At 41.0% G+C, this 18,140-nt stretch overlaps 6 non-coding genes across 6 annotated transcripts; all 6 read left to right on the top strand.

Moving 5' to 3' along the window:
* The first annotated feature begins 1,070 nt into the window (after positions 1-1,070).
* TRNAS-AGA (transfer RNA serine (anticodon AGA)) lies at positions 1,071-1,152 on the top strand. Its single transcript has one exon. It is a non-coding gene; the product is annotated as a tRNA-Ser (tRNA).
* A 1,289-nt stretch (positions 1,153-2,441) lies between these two features.
* On the top strand, positions 2,442-2,513 carry TRNAH-GUG (transfer RNA histidin (anticodon GUG)). The gene has a single exon. It is a non-coding gene; the product is annotated as a tRNA-His (tRNA).
* A 1,498-nt stretch (positions 2,514-4,011) lies between these two features.
* On the top strand, positions 4,012-4,093 carry TRNAS-AGA (transfer RNA serine (anticodon AGA)). Its single transcript has one exon. It is a non-coding gene; the product is annotated as a tRNA-Ser (tRNA).
* A 4,230-nt stretch (positions 4,094-8,323) lies between these two features.
* Positions 8,324-8,395, top strand: TRNAH-GUG (transfer RNA histidin (anticodon GUG)). The gene has a single exon. It is a non-coding gene; the product is annotated as a tRNA-His (tRNA).
* A 2,836-nt stretch (positions 8,396-11,231) lies between these two features.
* Positions 11,232-11,303, top strand: TRNAH-GUG (transfer RNA histidin (anticodon GUG)). The gene has a single exon. It is a non-coding gene; the product is annotated as a tRNA-His (tRNA).
* Positions 11,304-17,779: 6,476 nt separating this feature from the next.
* TRNAH-GUG (transfer RNA histidin (anticodon GUG)) lies at positions 17,780-17,851 on the top strand. The gene has a single exon. It is a non-coding gene; the product is annotated as a tRNA-His (tRNA).
* The last annotated feature ends 289 nt before the right edge of the window (positions 17,852-18,140 follow it).

Raw genomic sequence — 18,140 nt, 5'->3', positions numbered from 1 at the left:
AACCTCACCAGTAGATAGGATTTATCAATAAATAAATAAAGCTTCTCCTCTCTGATATGGAATTACCCCCCAAAAAGTATAAGGGAATACCCAATGCTAACCTATGAGAGGGGCAGACCTCACAGTAGTGAAAAATGTAATAGACTGTTTGATACTACTAGGACATACAAACTACCACAGTACATGTCTTACCTTTAACTTACATAGCATGATGCCCCTAGGACTACCTAGGGCCTACCTTAGGGGTTACTGATATGTAATAAAATTGGAGTTTAAGGCTTGGCAAGTAGTTTTAAATGCCAAGTCGAAGTGGCAGTACACTGCAGCACAGGCACTGCAGTAGAAGGCTTGAGACAGGTTTGAATTGCTATTTCTTTGGGCGGCACAATCAGTCCCTGGGTATATGGTATACCACTTTACAAGGGGCTTTCAAGTAAATTAAATCCGTCAGTCAGGTATACTCCAATTATACACATGATTAGGGAAGAAGCACGTGCACTTCAGCACTGATTAGTAGCGATAAAGTGATCAGAGTCCTAAGGCCAACAAAAAGATACAGCAAAATGCGGAGGTGAAAAGCAATAAGGTGGGGTTGGGACCACCTTAAGAATGCAAGGTCTAACAAAAACGAACTAAGGATAACATGAGTAAAACATCAGGTTTCTCTACAGCATTTGGTGAGACAAGTGGGCCTTCTTTTATCTTCCATAAATGCAATCTTTCCCGGACCCCTTTATTATATAGCTCTTCAAGGAAAAAATATAAAGCACTTACAAAGGAGCCTCAAATACTCAAAGATGGTAGACTTCTGTAATATGGGCCATATACTAAAAGCAGCACGAAAACAGAGTGCAATAGGGTCCAAAAAACTTGAGTGACCTATGAGAGTATGCATGCAAGCCTATGGTATTCCAAACTAGAGATATAAGCATGCAATTTTTGTTTTTAGGAGAGAATGTGCCTGCTGAAAAAAACATTATTTTTAAAAAGTGCATTGCAGAATATCAGGAATTTGCTGTGGGACACCGTGAAAACTTGCATACAGATTATGTGCACACGCCTTACAGTCAGTTGTTGTGGCCGAGTGGTTAAGGCGATGGACTAGAAATCCATTGGGGTCTACCCGCGCAGGTTCGAATCCTGCCGACAATGAGAATCTTTTTAACATCGGCTACAATTTCAGAAGTTAACCTTTAGTATTTCTTCCATGTCAGTTTTATAAATAGGTGGCTTATTTTGGTGTCACTATTGCCATATCACATATTTATTATCGCTCCCCCTTTCATATCTTTGCTATAACTCTCGTCCTTCATTAGCGCTGGTGCAAACGCTTCAAATTATTATACCCGGGCTCTCTCGGTCAAACCTGTGCATGCACTTGAAACTTACTTTACCAATAAAAGAAGCAAATAGAGAAATAAAATAAAAGTGCTAGCTGGATTAGGCAAACACACTTCATAAAACTGCATTTTCTTTTCTATTCTCCCCTGTGTTACAAGCTTAACTGCTCCCTGTGTAATTTCTCTTAACCTGCTGTTCCTGGAAGAGAATTTCATCTACAAGCTATTTCTGTGTTTTTTCCTAGTCTTTTCTTTCCCTTTTCTTAGATTTGTAACTGTTCCTTTACGTGCTCTATTTAGGCGCCATTAATCTCATTTGAGCTCCTTGTACCTGCTGCTGATTTCTCCACACCTCATACTGTCTTTTCCCTCTTTCTCTCTTTCTCTGCGGTTGGTGGCTACTTTCCAAAGCGTCTGATGCCCCAATATTCCTTCGTCTTGTTGTCAGACGTGAATTTGAAAAGCAACAAAATTAACAAGCCTTTACCACTCACACATGGCAGAAGTTTATACTTTAATTCAATGAGCTAAGAAAAGTGTGTTGTGGGGCCCCTACGAGCCATGGTGCTTGCTTCATCATAATTAGGCATGCAGTCATTAGCCACAGCTCTGATTATGGGTCACTGAGGTCAGTTTCAATAATTCCTCAAAAACCTAACCATGCAGTCCCCCCTAACTGTGTAGTTATCTTGCTTTACTGCTGTTTGTGTGATTAGCTGGGAGGAGCTCACGCCAGCATCCTCCCAATAAAAGTGTAGATGAACCGTTCCTTAACTCTTTCTTGCTTCACATACAGATGGCTTGAGGAGGTACAGGGGAGATGCAGGTCTAATAAACAGAATAGAATATCTGCGCCAGGTGTGTTTCTCTGCATTGGTGTCCCATCACAGGCCCACCAGTGTATGTGTGATCTTTGACTCCTGCCAGTTCACAAGCAGGCGGCCAGAAAACGGTTTCAGCCTATCAACCACTGAGGAGATAAAGCCTTTGTATAAGGAATGAGGAAGCAATGAACACAATCAGCCTATCACAGGAGTAGCCCTGAGTGTTCCGAATTATAATTTCTTCATGTCACTGTACATTATTGAGCCCAAGTAGCTCGCCGTGATCGTATAGTGGTTAGTACTCTGCGTTGTGGCCGCAGCAACCTCGGTTCGAATCCGAGTCACGGCATTGTGGTTGGCAATGTCAAGGCAGTTGGGTTTTTCCTTTACAGAATTCCCAAATGTACCAGTTGTTTTTGTAAAATGTCTATTAAAACAGATCCATTTCAATATTTAAACGATCTAACGACAAACTATTTAAACTCACATGATTATAAGATGTAGGTATACTGTACTTACTGACATAAATTATCGTTCTTGAACATATTTGCGGTAAGGGGAGCGGAGCTCTCCCCCAGGCCAATCAGAATGCAGATGAATGCAGTTGCAGTTGAGTGACCTGTGTTGTGGCTGTCTACAGGGAATGCACATATGTAGCTGTCTCGCAGCCCAATCCAGACGTCAATTGAAGACAGGTTTTCATGCAAATAGAGCAGTAAGTGCAGAGAAATGCTCACTCTCTAAAAATTGCACTTATACAATAGTAAGATTAAATCCAACCTCACCAGTAGATAGGATTTATCAATAAATAAATAAAGCTTCTCCTCTCTGATATGGAATTACTCCCCAAAAAGTATAAGGGAATACCCAATGCTAACCTATGAGAGGGGCAGACCTCACAGTAGTGAAAAATGTAATAGACTGTTTGATACTACTAGGACATACAAACTACCACAGTACATGTCTTACCTTTTACTTGCATAGCATGATGCCCCTAGGACTACTTAGGGCCTACCTTAGGGGTTACTGATATGTAATAAAATTGGAGTTTAAGGCTTGGCAAGTAGTTTTAAATGCCAAGTCGAAGTGGCAGTACACTGCAGCACAGGCACTGCAGTAGCAGGCTTGAGACAAGTTTGAAATGCTATTTCTTTGGGCGGCACAATCAGTCCCTGGGTATATGGTATACCACTTTACAAGGGGCTTTCAAGTAAATTAAATCTGTCAGTCAGGTATACTCCAATTATACACATGATTAGGGAAGAAGCACGTGCACTTCAGCACTGATTAGTAGCGATAAAGTGATCAGAGTCCTAAGGCCAACAAAAAGATACAGCAAAATGCGGAGGTGAAAAGCAATAAGGTAGGGTTGGGACCACCTTAAGAATGCAAGGTCTAACAAAAACGAACTAAGGATAACATGAGTAAAACATCAGGTTTCTCTACAGCATTTGGTGAGACAAGTGGGCCTTCTTTTATCTTCCATAAATGCAATCTTTCCCGGACCCCTTTATTATATAGCTCTTCAAGGAAAAAATATAAAGCACTTACAAAGGAGCCTCAAATACTCAAAGATGGTAGACTTCTGTAATATGGGCCATATACTAAAAGCAGCACGAAAACAGAGTGCAATAGGGTCCAAAAAACTTGAGTGACCCATGAGAGTATGCATGCAAGCCTATGGTATTCCAAACTAGAGATATACGCATGCAATTTTTGTTTTTAGGAGAGAATGTGCCTGCTGAAAAAAACATTATTTTTAAAAAGTGCATTGCAGAATATCAGGAATTTGCTGTGGGACACTTTGAAAACTTGCATACAGATTATGTGCACACGACTTACAGTCAGTTGTTGTGGCCGAGTGGTTAAGGCGATGGACTAGAAATCCATTGGGGTCTCCCCGCGCAAGTTCGAATCCTGCCGACAACGAGAATCTTTTTAACATCGGCTACAATTTCAGAAGTTAACCTTTAGTATTTCTTCCATGTCAGTTTTATAAATAGGTGGCTTATTTTGGTGTCACTATTGCCATAACACATATTTATTATCGCTCCCCCTTTCATATCTTTGCTATAACTCTCGTCCTTCATTAGCGCTGGTGCAAACGCTTCAAATTATTATACCCTGGCTCTCTCAGTCATACCTTTGCATGCACTTGAAACTTACTTTACCAATAAAAGAAGCAAATAGAGAAATAAAATAAAAGTGCTAGCTGGATTAGGCAAACACACTTCATAAAACTGCATTTTCTTTTCTATTCTCCCCTGTGTTACAAGCTTAACTGCTCCCTGTGTAATTTCTCTTAACCTGCTGTTCCTGGAAGAGAATTTCATCTACAAGCTCTTTCTCTGTTTTTTCCTAGTCTTTTCTTTCCCTTTTCTTAGATGTGTAACTGTTCCTTTACGTGCTCTATTTAGGCGCCATTAATCTCATTTGAGCTCCTTGTACCTGCTGCTGTTTTCTCCACACCTCATACTGTCTTTTCCCTCTTTCTCTCTTTCTCTGCGGTTGGTGGCTACTTTCCAAAGCGTCTGATGCCCCAATGTTCCTTCGTCTTGTTGTCAGACGTGAATTTGAAAAGCAACAAAATTAACAAGCCTTTACCACTCACATATGGCAGAAGTTTATACTTTAATTCAATGAGCTAAGAAAAGTGTGTTGTGGGGCCCCTACGAGCCATGGTGCTTGCTTCATCATAATTAGGCATGCAGTCATTAGCCACAGCTCTGATTATGGGTCACTGAGGTCAGTTTCAATAAATCCTCAAAAACCTAACCATGCAGTCCCCCCTAACTGTGTAGTTATCTTGCTTTACTGCTGTTTGTGTGATTAGCTGGGAGGAGCTCACGGCAGCATCCTCCCAATAAAAGTGTAGATGGACCGTTCCTTAACTCTTTCTTGCTTCACATACAGATGGCTTGAGGAGGTACAGGGGAGATGTAGGTCTAATAAACAGAATAGAATATTTGCGCCAGGTGTGTTTCTCTGCATTGGTGTCCCATCACAGGCCCACCAGTGTATGTGTGATCTTTGACTCCTGCCAGTTCACAAGCAGGCGGCCAGGAAACGGTTTCAGCCTATCAACCACTGAGGAGATAAAGCCTTTGTATAAGGAATGAGGAAGCAATGAACACATTCAGCCTATCACAGGAGTAGCCCTGAGTGTTCCGAATTATAATTTCTTCATGTCACTGTACGTTATTGAGCCCAAGTAGCTCGCCGTGATCGTATAGTGGTTAGTACTCTGCGTTGTGGCCGCAGCAACCTCGGTTCGAAATCCGAGTCACGGCATTGTGGTTGGCAATGTCACGGCAGTTGGGTTTTTCCTTTACAGAATTCCCAAATGTACCAGTTGTTTTTGTAAAATGTCTATTAAAACAGATCCTTTTCAATATTTAAACGATCTAACGACAAATTATTTAAACACACATGATTATAAGATGTAGGCATACTGTACTTACTGACATAAATTATCGTTCTTGAACATATTTGCGGTAAGGGGAGCGGAGCTCTCCCCCAGGCCAATCAGAATGCAGATGAATGCAGTTGCAGTTGAGTGACCTGTGTTGTGGCTGTCTACAGGGAATGCACATATGTAGCTGTCTCGCAGCCCAATCCAGACGTCAATTGAAGACAGGTTTTCATGCAAATAGAGCAGTAAGTGCAGAGAAATGCTCACTCTCTAAAAATGGCATTTATACAATAGTAAGATTAAACCCAACCTCACCAGTAGATAGGATTTATAAATAAATAAATAAAGCTTCTCCTCTCTGATATGGAATTACCCCCCAAAAAGTATAAGGGAATACCCAATGCTAACCTATGAGAGGGGCAGACCTCACAGTAGTGAAAAATGTAATAGACTGTTTGATACTACTAGGACATACAAACTACCACAGTACATGTCTTACCTTTTACTTACATAGCATGATGCCCCTAGGACTACCTAGGGCCTACCTTAGGGGTTACTGATATGTAATAAAATTGGAGTTTAAGGCTTGGCAAGTAGGTTTAAATGCCAAGTCGAAGTGGCAGTACACTGCAGCACAGGCACTGCAGTAGCAGGCTTGAGACAGGTTTGAAAGGCTATTTCTTTGGGCGGCACATTCAGTCCCCGGGTATGTGGTATACCACTTTACAAGGGGCTTTCAAGTAAATTAAATCTGTCAGTCAGGTATACTCCAATTATACACATGATTAGGGAAGAAGCACGTGCACTTCAGCACTGATTAGTAGCAATAAAGTGATCAGAGTCCAAGGCCAACAAAAAGATACAGCAAAATGCGGAGGTGAAAAGCAATAAGGTGGGGTTGGGACCACCTTAAGAATGCAAGGTCTAACAAAAACGAACTAAGGATAACATGAGTAAAACATCAGGTTTCTCTACAGCATTTGGTGAGACAAGTGGGCCTTCTTTTATCTTCCATAAATGCAATCTTTCCCGGACCCCTTTATTATATAGCTCTTCAAGGAAAAAATATAAAGCACTTACAAAGGAGCCTCAAATACTCAAGGATGGTAGACTTCTGTAAAATGGGCCATATACTAAAAGCAGCACGAAAACAGAGTGCAATAGGGTCCAAAAAACTTGAGTGACCCATGAGAGTATGCATGCAAGCCTATGGTATTCCAAACTAGAGATATACGCATGCAATTTTTGTTTTTAGGAGAGAATGTGCCTGCTGAAAAAAACATTATTTTTAAAAAGTGCACTGCAGAATATCAGGAATTTGCTGTGGCACACCTTGAAAACTTGCATACAGATTATGTGCACATGCCTTACAGTTAGTTGTTGTGGCCGAGTGGTTAAGGCGATGCACTAGAAATCCATAGGGGTCTCCCTGCGCAGGTACGAATCCTGCCGACAACGAGAATCTTTTTAACATCGGCTACAATTTCAGAAGTTAACCTTTAGTATTTCTTCCATGTCAGTTTTATAAATAGGTGGCTTATTTTGGTGTCACTATTGCATTATCACATATTTATTATCGCTCCCCCTTTCATATCTTTGCTATAACTCTCGTCCTTCATTAGCGCTGGTGCAAACGCTTCAAATTATTATAACCTGGCTCTCTCGGTCATACCTGTGCATGCACTTGAAACTTACTTTACCAATAAAAGTAGCAAATAGAGAAATAAAATAAAATTGCTAGCTGGATTAGGCAAACACACTTCATAAAACTGCATTTTCTTTTCTATTCTCCACAGTGTTACAAGCTTAACTGCTCCCTGTGTAATTTCTCTTAACCTGCTGTTCCTGGAAGAGAATTTCATCTACAAGCTCTTTCTGTGTTTTTTCCTAGTCTTTTCTTTCCCTTTTCTTAGATTTGTAACTGTTCCTTTACATGCTCTATTTAGGCGCCATTAATCTCATTTGAGCTCCTTGTACCTGCTGCTGTTTTCTCCACACCTCATACTGTCTTTTCCCTCTTTCTCTCTTTCTCTGCGGTTGGTGGCTACTTTCCAAAGCGTCTGATGCCCCAATGTTCCTTCGTCTTGTTGTCAGACTTGAATTTGAAAAGCAACAAAATTAACAAGCCTTTACCACTCACACATGGCAGAAGTTTATACTTTAATTCAATGAGCTAAGAAAAGTGTGTTGTGGGGCCCCTACGAGCCATGGTGATTGCTTCATCATAATTAGGCATGCAGTCATTAGCCACAGCTCTGATTATGGGTCACTGAGGTCAGTTTCAATAATTCCTCAAAAACCTAACCATGCAGTCCCCCCTAACTGTGTAGTTATCTTGCTTTACTGCTGTTTGTGTGATTAGCTGGGAGGAGCTCACGGCAGCATCCTCCCAATAAAAGTGTAGATGGACCGTTCCTTAACTCTTTCTTGCTTCACATACAGATGGCTTGAGGAGGTACAGGGGAGATGCAGGTCTAATAAACAGAATAGAATATCAGCGCCAGGTGTGTTTCTCTGCTTTGGTGTCCCATCACAGGCCCACCAGTGTATGTGTGATCTTTGACTCCTGCCAGTTCACAAGCAGGCGGCCAGGAAACGGTTTCAGCCTATCAACCACTGAGGAGATAAAGCCTTTGTATAAGGAATGAGGAAGCAATGAACACATTCAGCCTATCACAGGAGTAGCCCTGAGTGTTCCGAATTATAATTTCTTCATGTCACTGTACGTTATTGAGCCCAAGTAGCTCGCCGTGATCGTATAGTGGTTAGTACTCTGCGTTGTGGCCGCAGCAACCTCGGTTCGAATCCGAGTCACGGCAGTTGGTTTTTTCCTTTACAGAATTCCCAAATGTACCAGTTGTTTTTGTAAAATGTCTATTAAAAACAGACCCTTTTCACTATTTAAACGATCTAACGACAAATTATTTAAACACACATGATTATAAGATGTAGGTATACTGTACTTACTGACATAAATTATCGTTCTTGAACATATTTGCGGTAAGGGGAGCGGAGCTCTCCCCCAGGCCAATCAGAATGCAGATGAATGCAGTTGCAGTTGAGTGACCTGTGTTGTGGCTGTCTACTGGGAATGCACATATGTAGCTGTCTCGCAGCCCAATCCAGACGTCAATTGAAGACAGGTTTTCATGCAAATAGAGCAGTAAGTGCAGAGAAATGCTCACTCTCTAAAAATGGCATTTATACAATAGTAAGATTAAATCCAACCTCACCAGTAGATAGGATTTATCAATAAATAAATAAAGCTTCTCCTCTCTGATATGGAATTACCCCCCAAAAAATATAAGGGAATACCCAATGCTAACCTATGAGAGGGGCAGACCTCACAGTAGTGAAAAATGTAATAGACTGTTTGATACTACTAGGACATACAAACTACCACAGTACATGTCTTACCTTTTACTTACATAGCATGATGCCCCTAGGGCCTACCTTAGGGGTTACTGATATGTAATAAAATTGGAGTTTAAGGCTTGGCAAGTAGGTTTAAATGCCAAGTCGAAGTGGCAGTACACTGCAGCACAGGCACTGCAGTAGCAGGCTTGAGACAGGTTTGAAAGGCTATTTCTTTGGGCGGCACATTCAGTCCCCGGGTATGTGGTATACCACTTTACAAGGGGCTTTCAAGTAAATTAAATCTGTCAGTCAGGTATACTCCAATTATACACATGATTAGGGAAGAAGCACGTGCACTTCAGCACTGATTAGTAGCAATAAAGTGATCAGAGTCCAAGGCCAACAAAAAGATACAGCAAAATGCGGAGGTGAAAAGCAATAAGGTGGGGTTGGGACCACCTTAAGAATGCAAGGTCTAACAAAAACGAACTAAGGATAACATGAGTAAAACATCAGGTTTCTCTACAGCATTTGGTGAGACAAGTGGGCCTTCTTTTATCTTCCATAAATGCAATCTTTCCCGGACCCCTTTATTATATAGCTCTTCAAGGAAAAAATATAAAGCACTTACAAAGGAGCCTCAAATACTCAAGGATGGTAGACTTCTGTAAAATGGGCCATATACTAAAAGCAGCACGAAAACAGAGTGCAATAGGGTCCAAAAAACTTGAGTGACCCATGAGAGTATGCATGCAAGCCTATGGTATTCCAAACTAGAGATATACGCATGCAATTTTTGTTTTTAGGAGAGAATGTGCCTGCTGAAAAAAACATTATTTTTAAAAAGTGCACTGCAGAATATCAGGAATTTGCTGTGGCACACCTTGAAAACTTGCATACAGATTATGTGCACATGCCTTACAGTTAGTTGTTGTGGCCGAGTGGTTAAGGCGATGCACTAGAAATCCATAGGGGTCTCCCTGCGCAGGTACGAATCCTGCCGACAACGAGAATCTTTTTAACATCGGCTACAATTTCAGAAGTTAACCTTTAGTATTTCTTCCATGTCAGTTTTATAAATAGGTGGCTTATTTTGGTGTCACTATTGCATTATCACATATTTATTATCGCTCCCCCTTTCATATCTTTGCTATAACTCTCGTCCTTCATTAGCGCTGGTGCAAACGCTTCAAATTATTATAACCTGGCTCTCTCGGTCATACCTGTGCATGCACTTGAAACTTACTTTACCAATAAAAGTAGCAAATAGAGAAATAAAATAAAATTGCTAGCTGGATTAGGCAAACACACTTCATAAAACTGCATTTTCTTTTCTATTCTCCACAGTGTTACAAGCTTAACTGCTCCCTGTGTAATTTCTCTTAACCTGCTGTTCCTGGAAGAGAATTTCATCTACAAGCTCTTTCTGTGTTTTTTCCTAGTCTTTTCTTTCCCTTTTCTTAGATTTGTAACTGTTCCTTTACATGCTCTATTTAGGCGCCATTAATCTCATTTGAGCTCCTTGTACCTGCTGCTGTTTTCTCCACACCTCATACTGTCTTTTCCCTCTTTCTCTCTTTCTCTGCGGTTGGTGGCTACTTTCCAAAGCGTCTGATGCCCCAATGTTCCTTCGTCTTGTTGTCAGACTTGAATTTGAAAAGCAACAAAATTAACAAGCCTTTACCACTCACACATGGCAGAAGTTTATACTTTAATTCAATGAGCTAAGAAAAGTGTGTTGTGGGGCCCCTACGAGCCATGGTGATTGCTTCATCATAATTAGGCATGCAGTCATTAGCCACAGCTCTGATTATGGGTCACTGAGGTCAGTTTCAATAATTCCTCAAAAACCTAACCATGCAGTCCCCCCTAACTGTGTAGTTATCTTGCTTTACTGCTGTTTGTGTGATTAGCTGGGAGGAGCTCACGGCAGCATCCTCCCAATAAAAGTGTAGATGGACCGTTCCTTAACTCTTTCTTGCTTCACATACAGATGGCTTGAGGAGGTACAGGGGAGATGCAGGTCTAATAAACAGAATAGAATATCAGCGCCAGGTGTGTTTCTCTGCTTTGGTGTCCCATCACAGGCCCACCAGTGTATGTGTGATCTTTGACTCCTGCCAGTTCACAAGCAGGCGGCCAGGAAACGGTTTCAGCCTATCAACCACTGAGGAGATAAAGCCTTTGTATAAGGAATGAGGAAGCAATGAACACATTCAGCCTATCACAGGAGTAGCCCTGAGTGTTCCGAATTATAATTTCTTCATGTCACTGTACGTTATTGAGCCCAAGTAGCTCGCCGTGATCGTATAGTGGTTAGTACTCTGCGTTGTGGCCGCAGCAACCTCGGTTCGAATCCGAGTCACGGCAGTTGGTTTTTTCCTTTACAGAATTCCCAAATGTACCAGTTGTTTTTGTAAAATGTCTATTAAAAACAGACCCTTTTCACTATTTAAACGATCTAACGACAAATTATTTAAACACACATGATTATAAGATGTAGGTATACTGTACTTACTGACAACAATTATCGTTCTTGAACATATTTGCGGTAAGGGGAGCGGAGCTCTCCCCCAGGCCAATCAGAATGCAGATGAATGCAGTTGCAGTTGAGTGACCTGTGTTGTGGCTGTCTACTGGGAATGCACATATGTAGCTGTCTCGCAGCCCAATCCAGACGTCAATTGAAGACAGGTTTTCATGCAAATAGAGCAGTAAGTGCAGAGAAATGCTCACTCTCTAAAAATGGCATTTATACAATAGTAAGATTAAATCCAACCTCACCAGTAGATAGGATTTATCAATAAATAAATAAAGGAATTGAACCTCAACCGACTAACCGGTCCCTGGCTGTCGACGGATTTCATTTGATTCCGCGGCGCCCGCCACCCGATTGTGGGTGAACGCTTATTAATCCAATACCGAGGGACAAGCCTCCACACCATGAGGCGCTCCGGCATTTAGAGGCTTAATTGCTTTAAGGCTTTTCATTGTATTTGTCCTGATGATGGACCCTGAGATTTACTAGGGGTCCGAAACGCCGTCGACTTCCTTTGCACTGAAAACGAATTTTTGATTACTAATTGGATGTTAAGTGCATGGTTGAAATACTCTGTACATGTGTATTGTTAATAGAGTAACCTGCTTTCGCCTTACAAAGCCCTTCTTTGCTGTCTATATCACCCCTTGTACCTGCTCTGTTGGTGCTGGATACAGGCTTGTGGTCCACACTGGTTGATTGTTGGAAGGCATTTTTATGTGATTTGAATACATGAATTCTGAGTAAAAACTCTGAAAGACCACTGTCCGGCTGGACATGCCTTTCTAAAAATATAGATTGACTCCGTCTATATGTTATTTTGTGCTGAAATTCTCAATGTTGGGGACCAATGTTGTTTGTTAAAAAAAAAAAAAAAAAAAAAAAAAAAAAAAAAAAAAAAAAAAAAAAAAAAAAACACTCTCTAAAAATGGCATTTATACAATAGTAAGATTAAATCCAACCTCACCAGTAGATAGGATTTATCAATAAATAAATAAAGCTTCTCCTCTCTGATATGGAATTACCCCCCAAAAAATATAAGGGAATACCCAATGCTAACCTATGAGAGGGGCAGACCTCACAGTAGTGAAAAATGTAATAGACTGTTTGATACTACTAGGACATACAAACTACCACAGTACATGTCTTACCTTTTACTTACATAGCATGATGCCCCTAGGGCCTACCTTAGGGGTTACTGATATGTAATAAAATTGGAGTTTAAGGCTTGGCAAGTAGTTTTAAATGCCAAGTCGAAGTGGCAGTACACTGCAGCACAGGCACTGCAGTAGCAGGCTTGAGACAGGTTTGAAATGCTATTTCTTTGGGCGGCACAATCAGTCCATGGGTATATGGTATACCACTTTACAAGGGACTTTCAAGTAAATTAAATCTGTCAGTCAGGTATACTCCAATTATACACATGATTAGGGAAGAAGCACGTGCACTTCAGCACTGATTAGTAGCAATAAAGTGATCAGAGTCCTAAGGCCAACAAAAAGATACAGCAAAATGCGGAGGTGAAAAGCAATAAGGTGGGGTTGGGACCACCTTAAGAATACAAGGTCTAACAAAAACGAACTAAGGATAACATGAGTAAAACATCAGGTTTCTCTACAGCATTTGGTGAGACAAGTGGGCCTTCTTTTATCTTCCATAAATGCAAGCTTTCCCGGACCCCTTTATTATATAGCTCTTCAAGGAAAAAATATAAAGCACTTACATAGGAGCCTCAAATACTCAAAGATGGTAGACTTCTGTAATATGGGCCATAGACTAAAACAGCACGAAAACAGAGTGCAACAGGGTCCATAAAACTTGAGTGACCCATGAGAGTATGCATGCAAGCCTATGGTATTCCAAACTAGAGATATACGCATGCAATTTTTGTTTTTAGGAGAGAATGTGCCTGCTGAAAAAAACATTATTTTTAAAAAGTGCATTGCAGAATATCAGGAATTTGCTGTGGGACACCTTGAAAACTTGCATACAGATTATGTGCACAAGACTTACAGTCAGTTTTTGTGGCTGAGTGGTTAAGGCGATGGACTAGATATCCTTTGGGGTCTCCCTGTGCAGGTTCGAATGCTGCCGACAACGAGAATCTTTTTAACATCGGCTACAATTTCAGAAGTTAACCTTTAGTATTTCTTCCATGTCAGTTTTATAAATAGGTTGCTTATTTTGGTGTCACTATTGCCATATCACATATTTATTATCGCTCCCCCTTTCATATCTTTGCTATAACTCTCGTCCTTCATTAGCACTGGTGCAAACGCTTCAAATTATTATACCCTGGCTCTCTTGGTCATACCTGTGCATGCACTTGAAACTTACTTTACCAATAAAAGAAGCAAATAGAGAAATAAAATAAAAGTGCTAGCTGGATAAGGCAAACACACTTCATAAAACTGCATTTTCTTTTCTATTCTCCCCCGTGTTACGAGCTTAACTTCTCCCTGTGTAATTTCTCTTAACCTGCTGTTCCTGGAAGAGAATTTCATCTACAAGCTCTTTCTGTGTTTTTTCCTAGTCTTTTCTTAGATTTGTAACTGTTCCTTTACGTGCTCTAATTAGGCACCATTAATCTCATTTGAGCTCCTTGTACCTGCTGCTGTTTTCTCCACACCTCATACTGTCTTTTCCCTCTTTCTCTCTTTCTCTGCAGTTGGTGGCTACTTTCCAAAGCGTCTGATGCCCCAATGTTCCTTCGTCTTGTTGTGAGACGTGAATTTGAAAAGCAACAAAATTAACAAGCCTTTACCACTCACACATGGCAGAAGTTTATACTTTAATTCAATGAGCTAAGAAAAGTGTATTGTGGGGCCCCTACAAGCCATGGTGCTTGCTTCATCATAATTAGGCATGCAGTCATTAGCCACAGCTCTGATTATGGGTCACTGAGGTCAGTTTCAATAATTCCTCAAAAACCTAACCATGCAGTCCCCCCTAACTGTGTAGTTATCTTGCTTTACTGCTGTTTGTGTGATTAGCTGGGAGGAGCTCACGGCAGCATCCTCCCAATAAAAGTGTAGATGGACCGTTCCTTAACTCTTTCTTGCTTCACATACAGATGGCTTGAGGAGGTACAGGGGAGATGCAGGTCTAATAAACAGAATAGAATATCTGCGCCAGGTGTGTTTCTCTGCATTGGTGTCCCATCACAGGCCCACCAGTGTATGTGTGATCTTTGACTCCTGCCAGTTCACAAGCAGGCGGCCAGGAAACGGTTTCAGCCTATCAACCACTGAGGAGATAAAGCCTTTGTATAAGGAATGAGGAAGCAATGAACACATTCAGCCTATCACAGGAGTAGCCCTGAGTATTCCGAATTATAATTTCTTCATGTCACTGTATGTTATTGAGCCAAAGTAGCTCGCCGTGATCGTATAGAGGTTAGTACTCTGCGTTGTGGCCGCAGCAACCTCGGTTCGAATCCGTGTCACGGCAATGTCACGGCAGTTGGGTTTTTTCTTTACAGAATTCCCAAATGTACCAGTTGTTTTTGTAAAATGTCTATTAAAAACAGATCCTTTTCAATATTTAAACGATCTAACGACAAATTATTTAAACACACATGATTATAAGATGTAGGTATACTGTACTTACTGACATAAATTATCGTTCTTGATTATATTTGCGGTAAGGGGAGCGGAGCTCTTCCCCAGGCCAATCAGAATGCAGATGAATGCAGTTGCAGTTGAGTGACCTGTGTTGTGGCTGTCTACAGGGAATGCACATATGTAGCTGTCTCGCAGCCCAATCCAGATATCAATTGAAGACAGGTTTTCATGCAAATAGAGCAGTAAGTGCAGAGAAATGCTCACTCTCTAAAATTGGCATTTATACAATAGTAAGATTAAATCCAACCTCACCAGTAGATAGGATTTATCAATAAATAAATAAAGCTTCTCCTCTCTGATATGGAATTACCCCCCAAAAAGTATAAGGGAATACCCAATGCTAACCTATGAGAGGGGCAGACCTCACAGTAGTGAAAAATGTAATAGACTGTTTGATACTACTAGGACATACAAACTACCACAGTACATGTCTTACCTTTTACTTACATAGCATGATGCCCCTAGGACTACCTAGGGCCTACCTTAGGGGTTACTGACATGTAATAAAATTGGAGTTTAAGGCTTGGCAAGTAGTTTTAAATGCCAAGTCGAAGTGGCAGTACACTGCAGCACAGGCACTGCAGTAGCAGGCTTGAAACAGGTTTGAAATGATATTTCTTTGGGCAGCACAATCAGTCCCTGGGTATATGGTATACCACTTTACAAGGGGCTTTCAAGTAAATTAAATCTGTCAGTCAGGTATACTCCAATTATACACATGATTAGGGAAGAAGCACGTGCACTTCAGCACTGATTAGTAGCAATAAAGTGATCAGAGTCCAAGGCCAACAAAAAGATACAGCAAAATGCGGAGGTGAAAAGCAATAAGGTGGGGTTGGGACCACCTTAAGAATGCAAGGTCTAACAAAAACGAACTAAGGATAACATGAGTAAAACATCAGGTTTCTCTACAGCATTTGGTGAGACAAGTGGGCCTTCTTTTATCTTCCATAAATGCAATCTTTCCCGGACCCCTTTATTATATAGCTCTTCAAGGAAAAAATATAAAGCACTTACAAAGGAGCCTCAAATACTCAAGGATGGTAGACTTCTGTAATATGGGCCATATACTAAAAGCAGCACGAAAACAGAGTGCAATAGGGTCCAAAAAACTTGAGTGACCCATGAGAGTATGCATGCAAGCCTATGGTATTCCAAACTAGAGATATACGCATGCAATTTTTGTTTTTAGGAGAGAATGTGCCTGCTGAAAAAAACATTATTTTTAAAAAGTGCACTGCAGAATATCAGGAATTTGCTGTGGGACACCTTGAAAACTTGCATACAGATTATGTGCACACGCCTTACAGTTAGTTGTTGTGGCCGAGTGGTTAAGGCGATGCACTAGATATCCATAGGGGTTTCCCTGCGCAGGTACGAATCCTGCCGACAACGAGAATCTTTTTAACATCGGCTACAATTTCAGAAGTTAACCTTTAGTATTTCTTCCATGTCAGTTTTATAAATAGGTGGCTTATTTTGGTGTCACTATTGCATTATCACATATTTATTATCGCTCCCCCTTTCATATCTTTGCTATAACTCTCGTCCTTCATTAGCGCTGGTGCAAACGCTTCAAATTATTATAACCTGGCTCTCTCGGTCATACCTGTGCATGCACTTGAAACTTACTTTACCAATAAAAGTAGCAAATAGAGAAATAAAATAAAATTGCTAGCTGGATTAGGCAAACACACTTCATAAAACTGCATTTTCTTTTCTATTCTCCGCAGTGTTACAAGCTTAACTGCTCCCTGTGTAATTTCTCTTAACCTGCTGTTCCTGGAAGAGAATTTCATCTACAAGCTCTTTCTGTGTTTTTTCCTAGTCTTTTCTTTCCCTTTTCTTAGATTTGTAACTGTTCCTTTACATGCTCTATTTAGGCGCCATTAATCTCATTTGAGCTCCTTGTACCTGCTGCTGTTTTCTCCACACCTCATACTGTCTTTTCCCTCTTTCTCTCTTTCTCTGCGGTTGGTGGCTACATTCCAAAGCGTCTGATGCCCCAATGTTCCTTCGTCTTGTTGTCAGACTTGAATTTGAAAAGCAACAAAATTAACAAGCCTTTACCACTCACACATGGCAGAAGTTTATACTTTAATTCAATGAGCTAAGAAAAGTGTGTTGTGGGGCCCCTACGAGCCATGGTGATTGCTTCATCATAATTAGGCATGCAGTCATTAGCCACAGCTCTGATTATGGGTCACTGAGGTCAGTTTCAATAATTCCTCAAAAACCTAACCATGCAGTCCCCCCTAACTGTGTAGTTATCTTGCTTTACTGCTGTTTGTGTGATTAGCTGGGAGGAGCTCACGGCAGCATCCTCCCAATAAAAGTGTAGATGGACCGTTCCTTAACTCTTTCTTGCTTCACATACAGATGGCTTGAGGAGGTACAGGGGAGATGCAGGTCTAATAAACAGAATAGAATATCTGCGCCAGGTGTGTTTCTCTGCATTGGTGTCCCATCACAGGCCCACCAGTGTATGTGTGATCTTTGACTCCTGCCAGTTCACAAGCAGGCGGCCAGGAAACGGTTTCAGCCTATCAACCACTGAGGAGATAAAGCCTTTGTTTAAGGAATGAGGAAGCAATGAACACATTCAGCCTATCACAGGAGTAGCCCTGAGTGTTCCGAATTATAATTTCTTCATGTCACTGTATGTTATTGAGCCCAAGTAGCTCGCCGTGATCGTATAGTGGTTAGTACTCTGCGTTGTGGCCGCAGCAACCTCGGTTCGAATCCGAGTCACGGCATTGTGGTTGGCAATGTCACGGCAGTTGGTTTTTTCCTTTACAGAATTCCCAAATGTACCAGTTGTTTTTGTAAAATGTCTATTAAAAACAGACCCTTTTCACTATTTAAACGATCTAACGACAAATTATTTAAACACACATGATTATAAGATGTAGGTATACTGTACTTACTGACATAAATTATCGTTCTTGAACATATTTGCGGTAAGGGGAGCGGAGCTCTCCCCCAGGCCAATCAGAATGCAGATGAATGCAGTTGCAGTTGAGTGACCTGTGTTGTGGCTGTCTA

This window comes from Lissotriton vulgaris, chromosome 1_1, assembly GCF_964263255.1.
Source record: "Lissotriton vulgaris chromosome 1_1, aLisVul1.2, whole genome shotgun sequence".
Lineage (NCBI taxonomy): Eukaryota > Metazoa > Chordata > Amphibia > Caudata > Salamandridae > Lissotriton > Lissotriton vulgaris.
The sequence above is the reverse complement of the archived record's forward strand: the minus strand, read 5'-3'. Positions and strand labels throughout refer to the sequence as shown.